General features: G+C 31.3%; 1 protein-coding gene across 2 annotated transcripts in view; it reads left to right on the top strand.

Annotated features, from left to right (window-relative positions):
• The first annotated feature begins 270 nt into the window (after nucleotides 1-270).
• The window catches only part of LOC145283866 (uncharacterized), a 44501-nt gene continuing 18212 nt past the window's right edge, over nucleotides 271-26559 (top strand). Inside the window, exons 1-2 of one of the 2 annotated variants that reach the window (XM_080132974.1) lie at nucleotides 271-402; nucleotides 560-843. The gene's annotated coding sequence lies outside the window, so the exon portion shown is untranslated. Of the gene's footprint in view, nucleotides 844-26559 lie in introns of both variants that reach the window. The other variant, XM_080132975.1, reaches the window with a different exon arrangement.

The following is a 26559-nucleotide window of genomic DNA, read 5'->3' as shown; positions in this document are numbered from 1 at the left end:
TTGTATGTAGCTTTTGGTAACGAAGAAAACCACACACGCGCGCGCGCACACACACACACACACACATATATATATATATACACACGTATATATATACATTATATTATATGATATGTATATATGTATATAGAAAACACGATATATATACATATATATATATATATACATATATACAAAATTATATAATATGTATGTAGATTACACACTATATATATATATATATATATATATATATATATATAGTGCTGTCTATACATAAAAATTATATTCATTGATGAATTGTTGCCAAATCGCGACACGTGTTATGAAATCGATTGCAATGTAGTACTACAAGATCTCTCTGCAAGTATGTGCGTGCATTCATTTCATTCAGTTTTAATCAATTTAAAGTTAACAATGCCGGTATGTATTCAAAACGTCCATTACAAATAACTTCAATCCTAGGTCATGTTGATAAAAAGTAACAATATTACCCATCTTAATAATTATACTGTTTTTGACAATGATTAAATTGGGGCCCCGTCAATAGTCTTTAACTCTTTCCCTCTTTTATTTGCAGCGTTAGCTCCCTATTTAAGAAATCGATAAATGTGGTGACGTCGCATATGCCAAGCGTCCTCTCTTGTGACGGTGGCGACTACGGCTAGCCGGCCTGGCCTAGCAAGGTGGACGTTCCACAGTGGCTTTGGTCCCAGGTGAGACGCCAGCTATTGGACGATTATCTACCTTCGTGGCACGCCGTCTCCATATAACAACAAGCACCCAAGGGGAGACGCACATTCATCCGACATATTTTTTCTTCATTTCTGCTCAACTGTCATTTGTCGCTGCATCAACCGAAGCGTAAGTTAACTTTTAATACTTTAAAACAAAACTTGTAGGCATGTTTTTTTTAATCGTTAGTTGCTCGAGTCGTTTTAATTAATCTATTAATTGATTACTCGACCTTTTCACTGATTTCTTTCGTACGTTACTATTACTAAACGTTACGTTACAGTGCAATTATATTATAATAAACAGAGACATCTACGCAGACATTTATTTACATTTTTCGCCATAATTTTAATAATACACTAAAGAATTTTAATAAAGTTCCTTTGTCAAAAAAATTACCGAATTCTAAAACGTTGCCCCCAAAAAACAAAAACGATTTATAAAAACAAACCGTAATCTATTAATTGGTTAGTAAAACTATGCCCTAACAAATCTTTTTAAATTACAAAAATATATTTAAATATCTTACAAAATATAATAAAAGATACAAACTTTATTGCCATATGAAATTTTTTTGTAGTATTAATTTCGATAATGTTCAGTATATTCAAAGATCTATATTAATCACGCATTACTATTAATAATTACTGACGAATCCTAGCGTGGATGAAACGCGGAATATTCTGTGTAGCTTAATCCTCATATATAATTTATAACTTACTACCTAAGTCTACCTACGCATTGAGCACTGTTGAATTAAATACTTAAAGTTTACGCATAAATTTAAACATTCGTATATTAATTTATGTGATTAAATGAATTAGTTATAAATATACATATATATATATAAATATATATATATATACATATATATATATATGCATGTGTGTGTGTGTGTGTGCTTTTATTATTAAATATTTTTTATGTGCATAAAAGTATACCTATGAACACGAGTGTTTCTGACTTTTTAGCCTTCGTCAGTACAGGTCAGTATCGAACTCAACACACACACACACACACACACACACACACACACACACACACACACACACACACACACACACATATATATATATATATATATATACTAGCGGGAATGTCCGACGTTGCCCGGGATTTCACTCTCACATATTTTTTTATTGACAATAAAGTTTTATATAACATTTATTTCTCATCTTTTACATTATATGTATATATATATATATATATATATATGTGTGTGTGTGTGTGTGTGTGTGTGTGTGTTTGTCAATATATATATATACACACACACAAATTCACGCATGTGTGTGTATATATATACAAACACACACACACACACACACAAACATACACAAACACATATATATATATATTGTAAAAGATGAGAAATAAATGTTATATAAAACTTTATTGTGTCAATAAAAAATATGTGAGAGTGAAATCCCAGGCAACGTCGGACATAGCCGCTAGTATATATATATATATATATATATATATATATATATATATAGTCCTGTCCGTCTATCTGTCGGTCTACCTCTCCATCTTTTCAAACTCTATATTCACCAAAACTAAAAGTCGCAGAGCGGTGCTAAGGGCCCCAAATGATTGGATTTTTTTAGGGGACGTTTTTCTGTGGATCTTTTGTTGGTTAAAATTGTTTTTAGGGGTAAACATCGGTAAAAATTGAAAACACTTAAACATTTTGTACATTCAGCTTAATTTATTTAAAATTTGTAATCAGTTGATCTGCGTGTCACTTTAGTACAGTGGTAACGTCACCGACTTTGAATGCTTCGGTTTCTAATTAATGGCACCTAAATACTCTTTTTTTAACTTTTAAAAGCACGACTCTATAATAATGTATAACATCTGGAAAAAATTATATATATATATATATATATATATATATTCTAGTGTGTGTGCAATAATATCCGATAAAAAGCAAAATGTAGATATATTTTTATTACACGAAAATAAAAACAATAACAAAGTGATATTCTAATGTATTTTTGTATGATAAATAACAAATCTCGTATCAAAAATCATACAAAAATACATTAGAATAACACTTTGTTATTGTTTTTATTTTCGTGTAATAAAAATATATCTACATTTTGCTTTTTATCGGATATTATTGCACCCGTTGTATATATATATATATATATATATATATATATATATATATATGTTTACTACGATATATATATATATATATATATGTTTACTACGATATATATATATATATGTTTACTACGATATATATATATATATATATATATATATATATATATATATATATCGTAGTAAACATACCAAACCAAAAATGCACTTCCATCACAGTCATGTCATTTAATTAGTAGTATAATTCGTCTTACACGTGTTTCGTTCAAGGGGGGAAATTTACTTAACAACTCGTCAGAGACAGATTTACATTACTCGGAAAACAAACTGTTGGATATATATATATATATATATATATATATATATATATATATATATGTGTGTGTGTGTGTGTGTGTGTGTGTGTGTGTGTGTATGTCTGTGCGTTCGTGTGTGCAGCTATATATATATATATATATATATATATATATATATATATATATATATATGTGTATGTGTGCGTGTGTATATGTGTGTGCGCGTGTGCATAGCTATAGCTATATAAATATATATATATATGGGTGTGTATATGTGTGTGCGCGCGTGTGTAGCTATACACATATATATATGTGTGTGTGTGTGCGCGTGTGTATATGTGTATGCGCGCGTGTGTGTAGCTACATATATATATATATATATATATATATATATATATACGCATGAGTTTTAAGTTTCTTTCTTTAATAAATTCTTATGCAACTCTACTTTTATTTCCTTACCTTTTTTAAATGTGTGTATGTGTATGTGCATAGGAATTTGTGTATGCGCATGCTTGCATCTCCAAACAAAAACTGAGTATAACGTGTATCGAAGGACGCCATGCATGGAGTATTGTTGCCTCATCTAGGTTGGTGCATCTACCACTAGCCTTGGATAGCCCCCCCCAAATAGTTTTCAATCTAATAGGCCCGACTTTGTCGACTAAGACCCAACCCCTGCCCCATCACCGCAATATTGCATCACTGTGCATGTTTTACAAGTATTTTAATGGAGTCACATGTTTTACAAGTATTTTAATGGAATCACATGTTTTACAAGTAATTTAATGGAATCTGCTCTGATGAATTCGTTGCCCCCCCTTGACGTGCATATCCCCGACAATAGCAATAAGATCTCACCTCTTCAGTGTTGAGGTCCCTAAATACCAGAAAGCTTTCTACTTTAACAGTTTCTTCCCTCGAACAGATAAACCTTGGAATTCCCTTTCTGCTACTTGCTTCCCTGACTGTACTGATATGGAGATGCTTAAATTAGTGTTGGGACGAATAATCGGAATCGAGAATAGAAAGAATCGTCAAATGTGGGAGTATCGGAATCGGTATCGGAATCGAAAAAATTGGTGCCTATTTTCCGATGTCAAAAACGATTCTTTTAATTGTCTTTTTTTATTTGATTTTATTGAAAGTAAAATCTTCCATTGCTGCTAATAATGATAAAATATTTATTGATTTCCAAATACCAGGAAAGTTAAAATCGATAGATCATCGTCCACACGTGTAAATTTACGCTTAGTAAAATATCTGCACATTTATCATGTGTTTTTTTTTCTTTTACAGAAACTCGGGAAAATAACAATCTAATAATTAAATATTTAGAGATTTATGAAGAATTGGAATCGGTAATTGTATCGGAATCAGGAATTTAGTACAGAATCGGTAATTGTATCGGAATCAGGAATTTAGTACAGAATCGGTAATTGTATCGGAATTGGGAAAAATATTGGAAGCGTCCCATCACTAGTTTAAATGTAACGTAAACCAAGATCTTGTTAATATTTCTTAGGCATGGTCGCAATTAGTAGTGCCTTACGTCTTAGTGGTGATATGTCTTGTTTGGTCTTAAACGTAAGTAAGAAAAAGGGGAAAAAAAGGAAAAAAAGGAGAAAGAAAAGGAAAAAAAGGGAAAAAAGGAAAAAAAGGAGAAAGAAAAGGAAAAAAAGGGAAAAAAGGAAAAAAAAGGAAAAAAAGGAAAAAAAGGGGGAAAAATGAAAAAAAAAGGAAAAAAAGGAAAGAAAAGGAGATAGGTAATTAACTTTTAATATATAAACATTTTTCTTATTTGTATCGATTGTCCAACTTGACGCAGATTACGAGTCGCATTTGCATTTTGCCGCGTAAACGTGGCAATGCTATCGCTGTAATAATTGCTTTGCCATCCAAGTCTTCCGTGTTTGGCTTGCACGCGTGGCAGAGTTACCTCAGCGTGTGACGTCAGACATTTAGTGTCAACGTGTTAGATATATCATTGTTACGGCGGAAATTATGAAATTATAGATCTATTTTTATACAAATTTTGAGATCATCAACTTTTGTTTCCCTTGAACTGTTTTCTTTTCGTTTTTTTTTTCTGATATTCTTTAATAACAGAAAATATATTAAAAAGTTTAATTTAGTTCTGGGATTGAGTTATGTTTGAAATAAATGATGCATGTATGGTCCTCCGTGAGTGCACAGTGAACGAGGCATGGAATTGACTAATATCAGCCCCCCCCATTTAGCCCCCAAATCCCCAGGGGTGATCAAATCCTGGTGAAAATGAACAAACGGTGCAGTTTTAGGCTTTAACCTATGTAAATTTGAGTTCTGCACCATGCAAAAAAGAAATGAATAAGACCATCTTCCCCCGTCTACTCCCGCAATCAAAATAAAATCAACATCGCACTAGTTAGTTCATTGGTTGTTTTAGTTTTACGGCATATCAACCCTTTTCAGGTTATTTAATGCCGATACTAGTTAGTCGTAAATGTACAGTGGTACATAAATATTTATGTAAAAGTAAATAATATATATATATATATATATATATATATATATATATATATATATATATATATATATTATTTGTTTTTGCGATACGTATATATATATATGTTATTTGTATATACATATACGTATATATATATATATATATATATATATATATATATATATATATATATATATATATATGTTATTTGTTTTTGCGATACGTTTTGAATGAATTCAAATATTTACGAAAGTGCATTTTTACCTAAATGCGAGTTGGGAATAATTTTTCCTTTAATCTATATATATATATATATATATATATATATATATATATATATATATATATATATATATATATATATATATATATAAGGAGAAAAGACGAAGGATGCCCAACCATTTTTCCCACATATTTATCTTCATTCATTCATCTACCTGTGTACCTGTTCATGTCGTCTCTTGATATCTATCTGTCTGTATATCTATCTATCTATCTATCTATTTACATATCTATTTTGATATCTATTTAAAACTGGTTCTCTTACTGTTTACGCATCTGTGCTTCTGACGCATGAATAAATACAAAGCAAACGTATTTTACACACTCAAACTAGAATTTGTACACGCACATAAATATCTATACACACGTGAAATGCCAAGGTACGGCATGAAAATAAACTGGAATTTTAGGAAGATCTCTATCATTCCAATAATTATAGAAAAAAACTGGACTCATGAAAAATAATTTCTAAACTACTTAGCAAATGTACCCGGTTAACCAAGTGCAAACATTGTACTTAAAAGGACCTCCAGAATATTAAAAAGATCTCTCGGTTGGAATATATGAGTTAGCGGATGAATGATTGGCATTCGATACGTTGCTCCATAACCAGCTTAAACTAATAAGAAATTATTTTTAAAAAAAGGGTGCTTATTCAATTTGGCACTTATGGCGGCAATTAAAAAGTTAAGAAATTACAGAAAAGCCTGTATGATGTATGTGCCAGTGAGGGAACGAAGATGAAATATTCTAAGAAAACGTAATTTTTTCAAGTAGTTTGTTTTTCATTAAGAAAAATCAAATTTTATTCTGTGTCAATGAGAGGGAGCCAGCGTCTATGAAAGAAATCAAGGACGGACAACCGACTTTTATTTCATTTCATTTTTTTGTTTTTTTTGTTTTTGCTTTTGGATAATGTCGAAAAGACAATGGAACCTAAGATTTAAAACCAAACAATAAATTATTAACATAACGTGTTTTTTTAAAAAATTTTGAGGAAACAAAAAAGTTTTTCAACAAATGAAAACATTATTTTTAGAAGGGTCATTTTATATAAGTTAAATATATTATTTAACTAGCATGGATGCCCAGCGTTGCCCGAGTATTTGGAGGTGTATATTGAGCAAAAAAAAAAAAAAAAGCGGTCAATTTTTTAAAACTTTGATCCCTATTATGACCTCTTAAAATTTATTGTTTTGGGCTCAAATCAGGTTAAGTTAGATCCATGCCCAAGAAACCTATATCTAAAATTTCAAGTGTTTAGACCCAAAATTGTCGGAGGAGTTTGGTAGAGTTCTCAAAGGTCAAATCGTTGAACTTTCACCCCTTAATCACCAAATTTCTGGGCGAAAACCAATCACATCAATTTTCCCAAATCTCAGTACCCTGTACATCAAATTTCGAGTCTGTAGACTTAAAATTGACAGAATTATTGCCTGGGGAAATGTACACACACAGACAGACACACAGATACACAGACACTTTCACTTTTATAGCACGGCGTTGCCCGGGTATTTGGAGGTGTATGTTGAGCAAAAAAAAAAAAAATGCGGTCAATTTTTTAAACTTCGACCCCTATGATGACCCCTTAAAATTTATTGTTTTGAGCTCAAATCAAGATATTAAGTTTGATCCATTTCCACGGAATCTATATCTAAAATTTCAAGTGTTTAGACCCAAAATTTGTCGGAGGAGTTTAGTAGAGTTCTCAAAAGTCAAATCGTTGAACTTTGACCCCTTAATCGCCAAGTTTCTGGCCGAAATCCAGTCACATCGATTTTCCCAAATCTCAGTACCTTGTATATCAAATTTCGAGTCTGTAGACTAAAAATTGACAGAGTTATTGCGTATTGAAATGTACACCCACAGACACACACACAGACAGACAGACACTTTTAATTTTATAGATATGTAGATAGATTAATTCGAATGTTTATTGAGATGAGTATTATTCGTTCATTTATTTAATGCGGACTATTATCCTCATATTTTAGTAGTTGTTTCACGAGGGTTCGGCCAACTATTCCTCTGGCCCGGACGACAACTATGGAAGGCAGTAATTGCTGAGGATGCAGTTAGATTTTAGTTGGCCGAAACGTAGTAAAACAATAAAAAAAAGATGAGGATAATAGTCCGCAATAAATAAACGAATAAATAATACAAATTACTCATCTAAAAAAAAAAAAAATCCAATTTAATTAAATAATATTAATAAACATTCGTCAAATTTCACGAGTTTTTTGTTAAAGTATTTTAAGGGTCATATGTCCACAATTTTAAAATTCATTTTTTTTAATTTGCATTAAATTTGATCCATATTCATAGCTTACCAGTTCATTACTAGTCCGTGAATTTCAATTTTATCTTAAGATATCCTAAGCTTAAGCCTTAAATTTTAGATATTTTACTTAGCCTGCAAAATTCCAGCAGAAAATGTAGAAAAGAAAAGACAAGCATAATTTTGTAGTTCATTTGTGAACGCATGCCATTAATTTGCATATGTACACGGTGAATGCTCCGACGAACTGCAAGCACTTGTACCCCCTCGACGTATATAAACCCGACAAGCAGCTAAATCCCACCCCTTCAAAATAGAGCTCCCTAGATGTAAGAGAGCCTTCTACTCCAGTAGTTTCTTCCCCAGAACCGCTAGACTTTGGAATTCCCTTCCGGGTCCCTGTTTCCCCAACCGTACTGACATGCAGAAGTTCAAGTGTAACGCAAACAGATCTCTTGTTGCCCAACTCTCTACATAGTACTCCTGTAGCTTATGTCCCTGATATTAGCTCCCTACATCAAAGTGGTAATGTGCCTTGTTTGAGGTGAAAATGTAGACAAAAAAAAAACAACAAAAAAAGAATTGGTAACTGTTCAATGGGACGAATTCTAAAGCAGGCGTAAAGTGGAGGTTTTTTTTTGTTGTTGGATTGCTAGACTTTGGAATTCCCTCCCGCGTCCCTGCTTCCCCAACCGTATTGTCCACAATTTAAAAATGTAACCCTAACCCTATTATTCTCATCTTTCTTAGATGTTGTTTTCACGACGTTTCGGCCGACTATTCCTCTAGCCTTCGTCAGGTGGTTGCCGCGACGGGATAGAAACTCCGAATCTCCTAACTGAATCCGAAGCAGTTACTGCCTTCCATAGTTGTTGTCGTCTCACCACCTGACGAAGGTCAGAAGAATAGTTGTCCGAAGCGATGTGAAATAAATAAAAATGTGAAGAATATTAAAATGGTTTCGTAATAAATTTGTAAAAAAAACGGCAAATTTGTTTTTTCAAAAAAAAAACAAAACAAAAAAAACAAAAAAACAAAAAAAACTACTTGAGCAAATTTTGTGATTTTTAGAATATGCTATTTTCATTCCGTGACAAGTACGTACACATTAACATTCTTCTTCATTTTTGTTTATCGCCGTAAGTGCTAATCTACATAAGCACCCCAAAAAAGTGTAATTAATCCTACAATACGCCTTTGCATGTCAAAGGTTTGTAAAGCGTAAAAGTCAAATGGCGAATACATTTAATTCCAATGCAGTAAATAAGATTTGTTGGACAACAGCATCGTTATTTTATATCAACATCGTTATTTTATATTCAGCGGACGTTATCAAAACCAATGTATGTATAAATATATATACTAGCATTTCAGCCCGGCGTTGCCCGGGTGTTTAGAGGTGTATGTTGAAAAAAAGAAAAAAAAAGCGGTCAATTTTTTAAAACTTTGACCCCTATTATGACCCCTTAAAGTTTATTCTTTGGGGCTCAAATTAAGATATTAAGTTAGATCCATGTCCATATATTCAAAATTTCAAGTGTTTAGACCCAAAATTGTTGGAGGAGTTTGGTAGAGTTCTCAAAGGTCAAGTCGTTGAACTTTGACCCCTTAATCGCCAAATTTCTCGGCGAAAACGGATTACAAAGATTTTCTCAAATCTCAGTACCCTGCATATCAAATTTCGAGTCTGTGGACTAAAAATTGATAGAGATATTGTGTAGGGAAATGTACACACACACACACACACTTTCACTTATATATATATATATATATATATATATATATGTCTGTAGAAATATATTTTCTTAAAATATATATCAACCCTTATTTAAGAAGCTCAATGTTCCAGAACAATATAGAGAATAAATGAAAAAAAATTATCTTCCAAAATTCATTATGTTGACCATAGTTGGGTTTAATGACTTTGGTTGATAAAAATTCAATATGGCACAATGGAAAAAATATGGGTATTTGCAGCTTCTCTTCCAATTTTCGGATTTTAATTATGTCAAATCACACTTCAATTGCTTTTGACGGATTGATTGTTGCTATTTCTTCTGATGAGTTAAGGACATAATAGATTCACTGATTGATATAATAATTAAGTGATTGATTTTGCGCTACGAAACAGATACTGTCAGGAATTGTAAATGTCAACTGAATTAAAGGAATAAATTATAAGATGATTAACATCATGAATTTTGGAATATAACTTTTTGTCATTTATTCTCTCTCCCTCTCTCTCTCTCTCTCTCTCTCTCTCTCTCTCTCTCTCTCTATATATATATATATATATATATATATATATATATAAACGTCTATATGTATCTCTGTCTGTCGGTTTGTGTGTTGCTATGTCTGTCTGCCTTCATGTTTTCAAACTCTATCTCATCCGAAACTAAAAGTCGCAGAGCGGTGCCACAGAACTCAAATAATTTAACTTTTTACAGGCCGTTCTTTTATGGGTTTTAGTGGGTTAAAATTGTTTTTAAGGGTCAACAATGGGTCAAAATTGAAAAAATTCGTTTAACACTTTATACATTCATCGTAGTTTATTTTTTTAATTTTTAATCGGTGTATATGCGTGTTATGTTGGTAAAGTGGTAACGTCGCTATCTTTGAATGCTTTGTTGATGGTATCTAAATACTTTTTTACTTTTGAAATCACGCAAATGAAAATATCATATTTAAGCGTATTTTACGACAGGGCAAAGACGAGCGCCCACTCCTGCTAGTATATATATATATATATATATATATATATATATATATATATATATATATACATGTACATATATATATACATATATATATTTATACATATATATACATATATATACATATATATACATATACATATATATACATTTACACATATATATACATATATATACATATATATATATATATATATATATATATATATATATATATATATATATATATATCGCTAACAAAAACAAATAAAAACATCTACATAAAAGTGATACATTTAGTAGTCCTGCGTTGTAGAGGCTTAGGCTTCTGATCACGAGGTGCCGATTTCAAATCTCGCTAGATTCAGCCACTCTGATGAGTCGTGGTCGATGAAACACGTATCAGTGGATAATTATATATTAAAAAAAATAATATATATTCCGCTCCCCATTAAGGGGGTACCAGATTGGTCAGTGGGAAAATTATTCCCAACAAGCATTTAGGTAAAAATGCACTTTCGTATAAATACTTGAATTCATTCAAGAAAGTATCACTAATAAACACACACACACACACACACACACACACACACACACACACATATATATATATATATATATATATATATATATATATATATATATATATATATATATGGGGAGAGATAAAAGCATTAGAGAGATTCTTTAAGAGGGGATTTACCGGAATAATGCAAAGCTCAATAAAATCAGTTGAAACTTATATATAACATAATAATAAAAATAACAACAATATAAAATTATATACTATACTTTATATATATATAAATATATAAAGTATATACTATACTAATATATAATGCATATAGATATAGATAATCGTTTATTCAATATGAATATGACATCAATTAGGCGTGTATGATAAGCAAACTCTTTATACCTAGGTATTTCAAAGCCTAATGCTTCTCATCAGAAAGTGAGGGAAGATGCTCTGTAACATGTTAGAGATGCGACGTCTAGCGATAACTACATAAAGAGCGAAATAATTGGGCGTGAGAGGAAAAGGCTTATACATTGAAACTATGGGGGCGGAGATCGGAGAACTACAGTAAGTAATGTGATAAACGATGAAGATTGTAGATATCATATTGTACAGATAAGTGGTATGTATAGTTTTTAAGGAGTTTGCCATGGTATGTTATAGGGTTAGGGTTCAAATGTGAATAAATGATTTTATCTATATGCCTTATTTTTATATTGTCGTTTTTTTTTAATTCTTTATCATCGAAAAGATTGAATTTTTATTTTAAACAACACGTACCATCAAAGATTTGCTATGCAAATTTTTCACCTTTTGACGTTCTGAATAATACATATGGGTCTGCTATCTGCGAACACCTTATAAATAACCGCATTTTTTCCTCGATTTAGCTATGTTCAGCGAGGAACGAAACCCGGTTAGCTAGACCTCTTTCATTTTTTATTTTGAAACATCCATTATGTTAGTTGGTCTTTATTCAGTCATTATATATATATATATATATATATATATATATATATATATATATATATATATATATATAAGAAAAATTACAAAAAAATTATTAAGCAAAAACACTTCGTGCTATTAAAAAATAATCTGTCTGAATTAAATAAATAAATAAATAAATAAATATATATACATATATTTATATATATGTATATATATATATGTATATATAAACTATCTTTACATAACAAAAGATGGAGCAAGTGAGGAAATACTTTTACCCGAATACGATGTCCAGCATGTTAAAAATATACCATTTGTTGTAAAAGATCTAATAGATACACATCTGAAGAAGTTGGTGGGGAAAGGATATTTTTATGGAAACATAAATCGTAAAATTGCCAACTCATCAATGAAACAGCTGTAATGGAAAAATCACGGAAATAAACGAAGGTTATAAAAAAAAGCGTGAGTCTTTAAATTTTCAACAAAATTTTGCACTATATATATATATATATATATATATATATATATATATATATATATACAGACATATATATATAAACTTAAAGTTAAATTATATAAAATTACGACAAAATATATTGTTTGAGAAAGGAGTACAAATAATTATGGTAGTTATTTTCCTTAACCCATATTAATTTCCAATGTAATTTTTAATTTACAATTTTTAATTTAAATTTTTAATTTTTTTAAATTCTAACTTGCAAATCATGTGCTAATAAGCAAAATTTATAATTACCTTTATCTATTTTGCAAACAACATGTCCTCCGATGAAATGAGTAATTTAGTGAAAATCCATTGGTTAAAAAGAAAAATCCATTGGTTAAAAAAAATCCATTGATTAAACAGAAAAATCCATTGGTTAAAAAGAAAAAAAAATGCATTGGTTAAAAAGAAAAATCCATTGGTTAAAAAGAAAAAATCCATTGGTTAAAAAGAAAAATGCATTGGTTAAAAAGAAAAAAATCCATTGGTTAAAAAGAAAAATATCCATTGGTTAAAAAGAAAAGATCCATTGGTTAAAAAGAAAAATCCATTGGTTAAAAAGAATAAATCCATTGGTTAAAAAGAAAAAATCCATTGGTTAAAAAGAAAAAAAAATCCATTGGTTAAACAGAAAAATCCATTGGTTAAGAAGGAAAAAATCCATTGGTTAAAAAGAAAAAAAATCTATTGGTTAAAAAGAAAAAATCTATTGGTTAAAAAGAAAAAATCTATTGGTTAAAAAGAAAAAAATCCATTGGTTAAAAAGAAAAAAAATCTATTGGTTAAAAAGAAAAAATCTATTGGTTAAAAAGAAAAAATCTATTGGTTAAAAAGAAAAAAATCCATAGGTTAAAAAGAAAAAAAATCTATTGGTTAAAAAGAAAAAATCTATTGGTTAAAAAGAAAAAAATCCATTGGTTAAAAAGAAAAAAAATCTATTGGTTAAAAAGAAAAAATCTATTGGTTAAAAAGAAAAAATCTATTGGTTAAAAAGAAAAAATCTATTGGTTAAAAAGAAAAAAATAATTAATAAGTATTTGCACTCCTTTATCAAACAAGAAATTTTGTTGTAATTTTCCAGAAGTTTCACCTATATTATTACTCTACCTCGCATATTGAACTTTCTTTATCTGCTTGCGATCGTCTTATAAATATTAATACGAATATTTATTTGGACGTTTATGCTCATAGTATTATACGATTTTTAATTTAATATATATATATATATATATATATATATATATATATATATATAATTCTATAGAAACATATTTTATATTATATATACCAATCTTTAGAGATATAGTGAATAAATAAAAAACAACTATATTCCAAAATTCATGATGTTGACCATCTCATAATTTATTCCTTTAATTCAGTTACAATTCTTGATAGTATTTTTTTTTGTAGCGCAAAATCAATCACTTAATTATCTTATCAATCCAGCTTGTCAAAACATTGAGCCTTCCCAAAACGAGAGCCATTAATTTCAATTGATGCCAGACGGGGATCAGAGTGTTGATGATGGAAAGATAGAAGCTTGGTTTTAGATGCACTAAAATTAACCAGCCATCTCTTTTTCCATTGCACCATGTGATTAAGATCAGGGGAGATAATCAGAGAGAACTTGGTCGTTTTCAGCCTTTTAAGTGTTGCCATAGATGGCAGTGTCGTCAGCATAAATATCTACGAATGATCTTAGGATGTTAGTTGAAAGATCATTGATGCAGATCAGGAAGAGAGTTGGGTCCAGGATGGACCCTTCAGGGACTCAGTATTAATACTGTGAGCTTCTGATTTCTGCCAATCAACCACTACTCTTATAAAATTATCAGAAAGAAATGATTTAATAATTGAGAAGATATTTCCAGCTATACCATAGCTAGAGATCTTGTGAAGTAAACCTTTATGCCATATCTCATCAAAGGCCTTAGATATGTCAAGAGCAATTGCCCTAGAAAGGTTGCCTCTGTCGAGTGATTCGCTAATCCTATGAGATATAACTGAAGATTTTGTGGAGTAGATCTTTATGCTATACCCTATCAAAGGTCTTTAATATGTTAAGTGCAACTGCTCTAGAAAGGAAGCCTCCGTCGAGAGATCCGCTAATCATATGAAATATAACTGTAATAACATCTATAGATTTAGCAGAACGGAAACCATATTGCATGTCACTGAGGGGGTTGTTTTTGCTGAGGTGGTTGACTACGTTTGTCTTTAACGCAGATTCCAGCAGCTTTGTCATGCCACACAGGAGACTTATTGGTCTGTACTGAGACGGAGATAGGCGATCACCTGATATTTAAAATTCTATTCATGAGGTTTTCCAGAGTGTTGGGAAGCAATGTTCCTTAAGACAACGCTTAAGTATTTCCTCACTTTGTAAGTATAGGAGCTAGTTCTGGTTGAGGCTGTTTGAACACTATAAAAGGAATGCTGTCAGGGCCAGTTGCTTTACTGGAATCGAGGTTTTTGACTAACTTGGCAACATCCCAAACAAATATTTGTATGTCGCATAGCGTGTTATCAGACAGGAGGAAATACGGGAGGAGGGCCCTGATCGCATAGGGTAGAATTAGCTGTTAAGTTTGGGCAAAGAGTTGGCTTTGTCCAATGCTGACTAGATCATCTCAGGTCCATTGATGATGGTTTGGGTAGAGCACACGCTTCTATTCAGGGCCCTGTTTGTTATTTGCCAAAATTGGCGGGAACCTAGCTGCTGCTCAGCTATTTTGGACGACGGACTGAGCATACAACTCTCTCCCATTCTTTATTACTCTTTTACAGTTATGGCTGGCAGTCCTGAAAGCGGCTTTAGTCTCATTACATCTATTACGTTGAAAGCAATGGAAATAGTGATTTCTGTGCGCAATGGCAGCAGCACATTCTGGAGAGAACCACGGCTGGCTGTTAGGGTTTTGCTGGAATTTTTTCGAGTGTATATAGTGGTTATATCTACAATTAACCGTTCTGTCAAATTTGATACTATTAAGGGCACGTTCTTTTTACATATCGAACGCAGATGTAGATCTGATATATATGCACGGAAAATATCGCAGTCAGTATCGATACACTATATGATGGAGACGTATGTCGGAGGACTCATTACGTTTTCGTTTCATCTTAAAGTGAAACAAACGTATAATCGAAAGATCCCAGTGGGGACTAAACAGAAGATAAACATAGCTCAGAGCAAGTTGTGAAAAAATGGCCTAGGAGACTTGCATAGTGACAGTCAGTGTTGGGTACACGGGTGAGTTCGTGAATAATCTGAGTTATGTCATAAGCAATGGAGAAATCGTGACAGAACCTGCCCTTATCATCTGTCTTGTTTGAGTTGGTTAACTATTCCACATTATGAACGTTGAAGTCTCCACAGACGTAAATATTAAGCGAAGGATGAGCAGACAGAATGTGGTCAATTTTCTCAGATATGCTATTATAGATAGTAATTCTGCTGTTATGGAGGCGATGCAGGGTAAATATAAACGCAATGATGCAATCCGAAAGTACATACGGGGCAATTTAGCGTCTTCTCTGGAGATGTCCGTACAGTCATCTCTAATGTAGGCACATACTTGCATATAAATTTACAGCTCCATTGAATAAAAACGTCAAAAACGACATTATTTTTGCACCAACCTAATACAACCTATATATAATTTAAAGGGGATTAGAACAGTAGTCTAAGGAGCAGAGTGTATTTTAATGTGATAGTAAAATCACTAATGTAATTAAAATACAAGAAAGAACAGTGCTCGTTGTAATGCAGATATATAATAAGCTCAATAGGCATATATATCCTAGACTTATTTTAATATTTAGTAAGATGATTGATAATTTGTAATTAAAATTAAAAATTAAAAATCGGTTTCATAAGAAGGAACAGAACGAAACCAATAAATTGTTCTGTTCCTTCTTATGAAACCGATTTTTAATTATTAATTTTAATTATAAATTATCAATATCAATCATCTTACTATATATATATATATATATATATATATATATATATATATATATATATATATATATATATATATATATATATATATGGCCAGTCACGGGAAACGGATGTTTTTAGAACGCTTCTTGCATAGTTTCGTAAATGTTTTTACGCATATTTTAAAATTTTGTTGAAATATTCGCGGTTTTGTTTTCCTTAAAACATCCGATTCCCGTGACTCATTCTCTCCCTTTCTTTCTCTCTGTCTCTGTCTCTCTGTCTCTCTCTCTCTCTCTGTCTCTCTCTCTCTCTATATATATATATGTGTGTGTGTGTGTGTGTGTGTGTGCGTGCGCGTTTTTTTTTGTTTTTTTTTTAACAAATAAATAACATCTACGTTATCGCGATACATCCAAAGCAGTCGTAGGAAGTGGTCTAGTGGTAGGAGTTTAGGCTTTTTACCACGAGGTCTCGATTTCGAATCTCGTTAGATTCAGCCACTCAGAAGACGACGAAATGTGTGTCAGTGGATAATTATATTTTAAAAACGATATATATATATATATATATATATATATATATATATATCGATATATATATATATATATATATATATATATATATATATATATGAGAGACGGACACATAGGGATGAAACGTTGAAGAATTCTCAACTAAAAATAACTATATGCATTGGTAAATTGCGTCCATTTGATTTGCGTGTTTAATAAGAAAATTGATATTTGAACTTTAACGTGACGGACGAAACTGAAGCTTGAGCAACTAACTTACAAAAAATACGCCTGAAAGAGAGAGAGAGAGAGAGAGAGAGAGAGAGAGAGAGAGAGAAGGGGGGAGGTACGTCTAAAAAGTTAAGCGTGATAAACCGAAGAAAATCGATTGCATTTAATAATAAATTAAAAATAAAAAACTCAAGTCAATCGCGCCCCTAAATTTTAGACACGTCGTCAAGGGCATTTTTATAATCGATAAAATAATATTCATACTGCTACAACGTGTTATTTTTGTTTAAAAGGGAAATTGTTCGTGACAGATCCAATTACAGACAAAGAAAAAAAAGTATCCCATAAAACTGCGCGGTTACATTTATATATATATATATATATATATATATATATATATATATATATATATATATATATATATATATATATATAAAGCTCGAAACAGATGTATCTTATATACAGGGGAGGGTGTCGATGGAAGTTGAGTGGCGGAATCAGGCTTATTATTCACGATTGACACGAGTGGAAATCACGCACGGATTTAAAGAACGCGTTAAAAACATTCCACGTCGGAGAAGTGGTCACAAATCCTTTGAAATAATTAAACACGTTGCAATGTGTTTTGCATAAGCGGGGGGGGGGGCAGAAGAAATCATGACGGGACAATGAAAAAAAAATAAATAAATAAAAATCACATGCAGATCGAGTTGCTCTGATTTTATTGACACGCCTTAAGCTAATCGATAAGAATCGATCAGGCACCGGCTGTTGTTCTTTGGCAACAGGTGTTGACAAAATTTGACGCGTGTAATTTTAGAAGAAGGCAACAGTGCAACGTGTATACATGCGTGTATGCGTGTATGTAAGTATACGTGTATGTGCTAATGTGTAAATCGAGCGAGGGAGGAGAGAGAGAGAGAGAGGGAGAGAGAGAGAGAGAGAGAGAGAGAGAGAGAGAGAGAGAGAGAGAGAGAGAGAGAGATCCCAATGTGAAAACAAAAAAATATGGGACATGAAGAGGTAGAACTTCAATGTGCGTGTGTAAAAAAGACAGGGGGTGGGGAAGACAAAAGCAGAGATAGATGAATACAATTATAAAACACACACACGCACACACACGCATATATATATATATATATATATATATAGATAGATAGATAGATAGATAGATAGATAGATATAGATATAGATATAGATATATATATAGATATAGATATATATATTACAAGGTAGTTACCACTTATCAGGACCCGGAAGCCACTCGGGGATAAGGGTTATTGCGTGTACAGTAATCAATGGGATAGTATCGTAGTAATCGTTAGTAATGGAGATCTGATAAAGTGTCCTACTAAAGCGGGCGGTTCGTCAGGAATTTGTTTATGTTGGACTTGAAGGTATCCAAGTTGTAGTCAGGTGGGAAACAGGCAAACTGAAGAGAGTTCCACAGGCGTGCACTTCTAAGAAAGAAGCTTCGTTCATGGAATCTACGTTTTGGTTTTAGCACAAATAAAGAGTGGGGAAACTTTTTTGGCAGTAGTTACAGCTGAACGGATGTTTATCGTGAAAGATTGGGCAGGGGGGGGGGGGTTACCGAGATTGCTTGCCATAGAAGTAACCATAAAACAAAGATAGGCTCGCTACGTCTCTTCTGTGGGAGAGAGGTTGCAGGGAAGAGAAAATGGCATACCCCACTAAGAACAAAGATCTAAAGTAGAAATTTACAAAAAAAGTTTATATTATTCGGCAGAATACTCCAAAGCTGGTAGCTAGGTGCTCCTTAATCCATGAAGTTTCAAAAAATGCAAATTCTTCTCAGCAGAGGAAAAACTGTTAGCAAAATAATCCAATAGTCACACTAAAAACTTTTTTTTAAACATTTCTAAGTATTTGCTGGTTACTGCATAAGATAAAACTAAAGTTTTATGATTTGTAGTCACAAAACTTAAAAAACATAAGAATATATATATATATATATATATATATATATATATATATATATATATATATATATATACACACTAGCAAAAGTACCCGTCGTTGACTGGGTTCAAAAACAGCCTACAGAAAATGGACTCTGATTTATGAAAGTATGATAGGTTATGAAAAGGAAAGGTTGTAAAGAGATAGCTTCGAATTTGGGTGTATCAAAACCAAAGCAAAATATGATGAAAGTAAAAATAAAATAGATAAACCCCATAATCTATTACACACTGAAACACTTATAATATTCTGTGGATCTATATTAAAAAACCTTGTTAAACTTTGTGACATATTTACATTCTATGGAGGCCAGGCGCGAACGAACACCCCATAATTTTATTATACCATATTTCTTAGAACTGAAACACAATTATCAAAGTATACTTACGCAGATAGCTATGAAAAGTTTTTATAAAAGTTTGTGCCGATTTCCATTCTATGGAGGCTAGGCGCGAACGCAGACCCCACAATTTTATTATACCATCCCTATTTATATTAAAACATACTTATCAAAGTATTCTTATGTACATCTATATCAAAAACACTTGTAAACGTTTTTTTTTTAATTTTTATATTTTTTATTTCCATACTTTGTAGACCAGGCGCGAACGCAGACCCCACACTTTTAATGAACCACCGTTCTGCCAGATCAAACATACCCATTCCTGTGTCTCGATACATCTTCTATCATTAGATGTAATCAGTTTTTTAAAATAGGAGCCTATTCGTGACCACACACACACACACACACACACACACACACACACACACACTAAGCTTTATATTATATATATATATATATAGAGAGAGAGAGAGAGAGTTGTCCTTAGCCTTACGAAGCGATTCCCTTACTGGGTTTTCGCTGAAACATGTATGCTTATGTGTAGCCATTTGTTTGTAAACTAAATTCACTTATTTTGGCTCTGTCTAAACATTGAGCACTCTTTTGGTGGACACACTTATATATTTTGTTTTGAACAAATAAATAATTACTACCAATACAATATATATATATATATATATATATATATATATATATATATATATATATATATATATATATATATATATATATAGGGTGAGTCACGGGAAACGGATGTTTTAATGCAAACAAAACTGCGAATATTTCAACAAAATTTTATAATATATGTAAAAACATTTACTAAACTATGCAATATCTAAAAATATCAGTTTCCCGTGACTCACCCTATATATATACATACATATATATATATATATATATATATATATATATATATATATATATATATATATATAAACATTTACTAAACTATGCAATATCTAAAAATATCAGTTTACCGTGACTCACCCTATATATATATATATATATATATATATATATGTGTGTGTGTGTGTGTGTGTGTGTGTGTGTGACACAGACCTTAGATTGCATATAAATTTACAAGTCAACTTGAATAAAACCGCCAGAAACGACATTATTTTTGCACCAAGAAATATTATATATATATATGTGTGTGTGTGTGTGTGTATAAATATATATATAAATATATATGTATGTATACATATATATGTAAATATATATATATATATATATATATATATATATATATATGTATGCGAAGCTCGTTGTTTGTTTGATTACGAACAGGTGATTTGAGCACTATAAAAATGGTGGCGAGTGTCTATTTAAGTAGACATTCCATGGTCTAGTGGGAGAACTGCCGACTGTCAACACGACGGTTCTAGGTTCAATCCTTGGCTTGGGAAAGATGCTAGTCTAGCGCACTGATGAGTTGTGATACAACGCAACAGGACTGTATTTCGATGACTACAAATATATATATAATTATTTTTTACTAAAATTTAAATGAAATACTGAAATTATTTGTATGAGGTTGATGCAAAAATAATGTCGGTTTTTGATGTTTTTATTCAAGTTGACATATATATATATATATATATACGTATATATATATATATATATATATATATATATAAATATGTATGAATAAAATATCAATACGAAAAATTATATATATATATATATATATACATATATATATATATATATATATATACGTTTTATATCAATACGAAAAATTATATATATATATATATATATATACATATATATATATATATATATATATATAACGTTTTATTTTTTACTACCGTTGTTTCTGTTTAGTTACATTATTGTTTCAGCTACGCGACCGTTTTTTGGCCGTCTTGTAGCCTCTTCAGACTTTACAGTAATGTTCGTTTATGGTGGAATTATATGTATATATATATATATATATATATAATTTAAAGGAGATTAGAATAATAGTCTAAAGAGCTAAGTGTATTTTAATGTAATAGTGAAATTACTAGTTTAATTAAAATAAGGAAATGCTCGTTGTAATTTAGATATATAATAAGCTCGATAGTTAAATGTCCTAGAGCTAATTCAATATTAAGTAATGTGATTTATAATTTAAAAGTTTTAAAATTTTTAAAATTTAAAAATCAAAATTTAATTAAATTAAAAATCAGTTTCATAAGAAGGAACAACAACAAAGTCAATTATCTGTACGATCGTTTCGGAAATCCGTGCTTTTTATTTGTGGTATACATGAAGTCACGTAGAATAATTATACATAGTTTTTTTGGTAAGCACGGTCTCCTCATCAGCAAATTTAGGAGGATTTCTATTGAATTGAAAAGACACCAAAAATAAACCTAGCATTAAAAGTAAGGCAGATGAATCTGAAAAATTGAAGTAAAAGGTTTGGATATAAAATTTATAAGAAAATTAATAAGGAAATTGGTATAGGTTAGAGATAGAAATGAGTAGAAAAAATATATATATTTTTGAATTTACATAATAAATTTGATTTAAAAATATATAGATATATAATTACCTTTTGGTCTTTCTTTTTTTGAAATCAGGAACTGTATTTAAAGTAGTCATTTAGATGTTTGCTATAGCTTTTTATTTTATTGAATGATGAATTTTAAAAGGGCGACGCTCGTGCAGTAAATTGTTTCCGTTAGCGTATTTTGATTTAGAGACGCTACAGTTAATATCTATAGAGAGAGAGTTTTTTTTTTTTTTTTTTTTTTTTGCAAGTTTTTAAGGGGAGATAATTGTCATGGCTTTATTTATTATTTGATTTACGAGTCTAAGGGCGGTAATTGGTTTAACTTAATTTATTAAAAAAAAAAAAAAAAATCTATTTTTACTAATGAGTAATTTTTAATGATTTAAGGTGGTTTATATTTATTAAATTTAAACCAACGTTTATGATTACACGATAGAAGCTCGTGTCTTGAATTTACTAGTTTGGTTGTGCTTTTTATATCTTCATATTTTAAAATGTTTACGGTTTCTTTTGTACATAATGTACAAAATTTATCTCCTGGTTTATATGATTTGCAAGTCTCAATTATTTGCCATTTTAAGTTGAAAGAAATATTGCTATTTTTTAGTTGCCAAATATAGTTGGATAGAGTAGTTTGGTTTGATAGAGAGTTATTTTTAAAAGAATGTTTGTGCGTTGAAATTCTATGTTTTATTGGGCCAGATGTGGAACCAATATATATTACCTCTTGATTATTATGATTATTTTCCGTTAGGTCTATTGTTGGATTATAATGTGGTGGGTTGGTTAATAATTGATCGGTAGATTGATTTAAGTTGGTGTTATTATTTAATTCGGTAGTTGAGTTATGGCTGTTGATAGGTTCTTGTATATTTGGAGTTTTTGATACTGTGCAGCTATAGATAACATTTTTAATTTTACATGAGCCTTGTAGGGGACATTTATTTTTTCTTCTACAGTTACAGTCCGATGTATTTTGTATAGTTGCATTTTGTAGTTTATTAATTTTATTATTATTAGAGCTAATTATTTTATATATATATATATATATATATATATATATATATATATATATATATATAATTTAAATGAAATACTGAAATGCCGTGGAATATATGTATATATATATATATATATATACATATATATATATATAAATATATATATATGTATATGTATATATAAAAATATATATATGTGTGTGTGTGTATACATATATGCATGTATATATATAAATATATATATATATATATATATATATATATATATATAATTTAAATGAAATACTGAAATGCCATGGAATATATGTATATATATATATATATAAATATATATATGCGTGTGTGTATATATATGCATGTATATATATATATGTATGTATATATATATATATATATATATAATTTAAATGAAATACTGAAATGCCGTAAGATTACAGGTTTTATTAGGTTAGTGCAAAAATAATGTCGTTTTTTCGACGTTTTCATTCAAGTTGACCTGCAAATCTAATGGTTTGTGCATTACTATCAGCACTAATAAGTAACCACGTGTGCTTTAAAAGAATACAGTTCGAAAGTTAAGATGATATTCTTTAAAAGAATATCTCGCCTGTGTTGGTCTATGAATGTTTAGACGAGCGTCTTTGTTCTTTTGTGCCTATGTATTTTTTTGGCATTTGTATTTGTGCTTGTGGACGCGAGCATTTTGCTTGTAACGATGTATCACACTTGTTGGTTAAAGTATGCGTGTACACTCACGTGTACAGCTTCTATGCATAATTGAGAAGTAAATGTGGGTGTTCGCATCGTCGACGTTCGCGCTGCTTTCTGCATGCACGTGGGCTACTCTAGCCACATGTCAGATACAATGTGTCTACCGTTATTAAAGTGAACGTTCTTTATCTGAATGAGTCTATATATACTCCTATAATTTTATTTTTGTGCATTAATATTCATATTAAATACCCTTTTTTCTATTGGTATTTATTTGCTTTCCCACGAAAGCAAAATGTGACACAAGGTCGTTTTTAATTAGGCGGAAAACCAACTCCCCCCCCCCAAAAGGGCACTCTGGCCAGTAGCCTAAAATAATAATTATCTCAGTATAGAGGGTTTCCCCTTTATTGACCAAAGTCAAATTAACTTAAGCGTAGCATCAGAACAGATACTAGACTTTGAGAAATTACATTTTTTTATTTACAAGAAAAAATATACAATTGGGAAAAATAAACAAAAACTTTAGGCGTAAGCCCAACCAAAAAAGAAAGGGGGATGGTGAGGTTGGTTGGTCCATCTCGCGTCTGTTGGAAATTTTAAAAGATTTCTCTCTCGGCCAGCATCTTTTATCATAGTTACCCTTTTAAATTTGTATTTATGTGTGTGTGTGTGGGGGGGTGTTCCTACATAAACCTAATTTTAAAACATTTTTTATTTATACCAAAAAATACAAAAAGGATGACAATATTAATAAAAATTTCATTTGTTTCGAGAGCAATGGGGGGGGGGAAGATAAAAACGTGGTTAGTAAGGCTCTCCCCATACCGTCTAAAATGCTAAACCACCCGTTTCACTCTGGTTTATAAAGGAACCAGGGTTTCACGGGTAGCATCTGAATGGAGGGTGGTGTCCTAGACAGGGAAGAAAGGAAAAATTTGGTGGTTGGGGGGGGGGCATGTTAGTGTTAGATTTAATTTCCTCTAAGATGGGTTGGAGGGGGGGCAAATAAAAAAATAGTTGTTTTTGGAGGTTGGGGGTCTTAAAGGCTTTCTAATAAGGGAAAAAAGATTTTATTCGGCTGGCTGAGAGGCTGAAGAAAGTAAAATTGGAAAGGGGCGGGGGTCTAACTGAAACTCCGAAATGCGCGCTCCACACCTAGGCAGGGAACGCATAATCAAATTTTGGCCCCTCTTCGTACACACAGAATCGTTACATGTATCCATTTTCTTTCAAAAGCCAAGCGATGCAGCCTTCTTCTGTCGCATCTGATCTTTACCCGTAGTTGGTGTTTAAGGAAAGCGATCGGATCCTGATCAGAAAAAGGCAGCACCCCCTGACCATCTAGCAGTCTCGACATCCAAATCACCATTCTCGTCACGGCCAGGATTACGATGTAGACCATTTGTCTTTCCAGGTCCTACGGCGGCCATATGTTGTCCACTACGTTTGATACAGTAATCCAGTGAGGACCACTTGAGATATTTTCGTTTGAAGATAATTAAGTATAAAGGATCTTCGAACATTATCTTGGAAATTATGCTGAAATAAAAAGAACGATCAGAGGAAACTTACGTAATTTCACCTGAAATGATACAGATGTCATAGAAACCATTAAAAACGACTTAATCAATGTATTTTAACAATAAATACCACGTCTTCTTTTTCGTGAAAGTGCCCATCCCCTTGGCCTAACTTTCATGAGAAACACTCGTCTGTCTGAAACCTCTATCAATAATTTCCCCCCACTCTTTATCTGTGCCTAAACCTAAACGTAGATTCCATGAACAAAGTTTCTTTCTTAGAACTGCACACATGTGGAACTCTCTTCCGTTTACCTGTTTTCCAACTGACTACAATATGGTCGTCTTCAAGTCCAATGTAAACAAGTTCTTGGTGAGCCGTTCCCCTTAGGTAATCCAATTTACCAAATTTCCACCACTAACGATTACTACATTTTCCCATTGAATACTTTACATTCATTAACTCTTATCCTCTAGTGGCCTCTGGGCCTGGATAAGTGGTGACTTATTTGTAAAAAAAAAAAAAATACTATTACTGCATGCGTTTTTGTTTTGTTTTTTGTTTTTTCAGAATTGGCTGATCTATTTCCTAAATTCCTTTGTTTTAGTTCATTTGATGCGTTGGTCTGTAGTCCAAAAAAATTCGATGTAATACAGCTTCCTGTTACAGTAGTTTCGTTCGAAGAACTGCAAGCTTGTGGAATTCTCCTCTTTTCAGACTGCTTTCCTCCTATCTATAGCCTTGGTCTTTTTAAGACTAAGGTCAATAGTTATCGCCTGTCTTTGAACTATTAATCTGTTTTATTGTTAGTTCATTGTATTAATTGGCTTCATACCTCGTCTGGAGCTATTCCATTAAAATAGTCTGACAATTTCTAAAACAATGCTATTTGCTTATGTGCAGGGTGGCCCACATAAAAGTAGCCCAGAAAAATGTGAAGAGGAGGAACATACTTTTATTGTTTCGGTC

This window comes from Euprymna scolopes, chromosome 8, assembly GCF_053919585.1.
Source record: "Euprymna scolopes isolate OS-2025 chromosome 8, ASM5391958v1, whole genome shotgun sequence".
Lineage (NCBI taxonomy): Eukaryota > Metazoa > Mollusca > Cephalopoda > Sepiida > Sepiolidae > Euprymna > Euprymna scolopes.
Note: the sequence above shows the minus strand (reverse complement) of the source record. Positions and strands in the feature narration are given on the sequence as shown.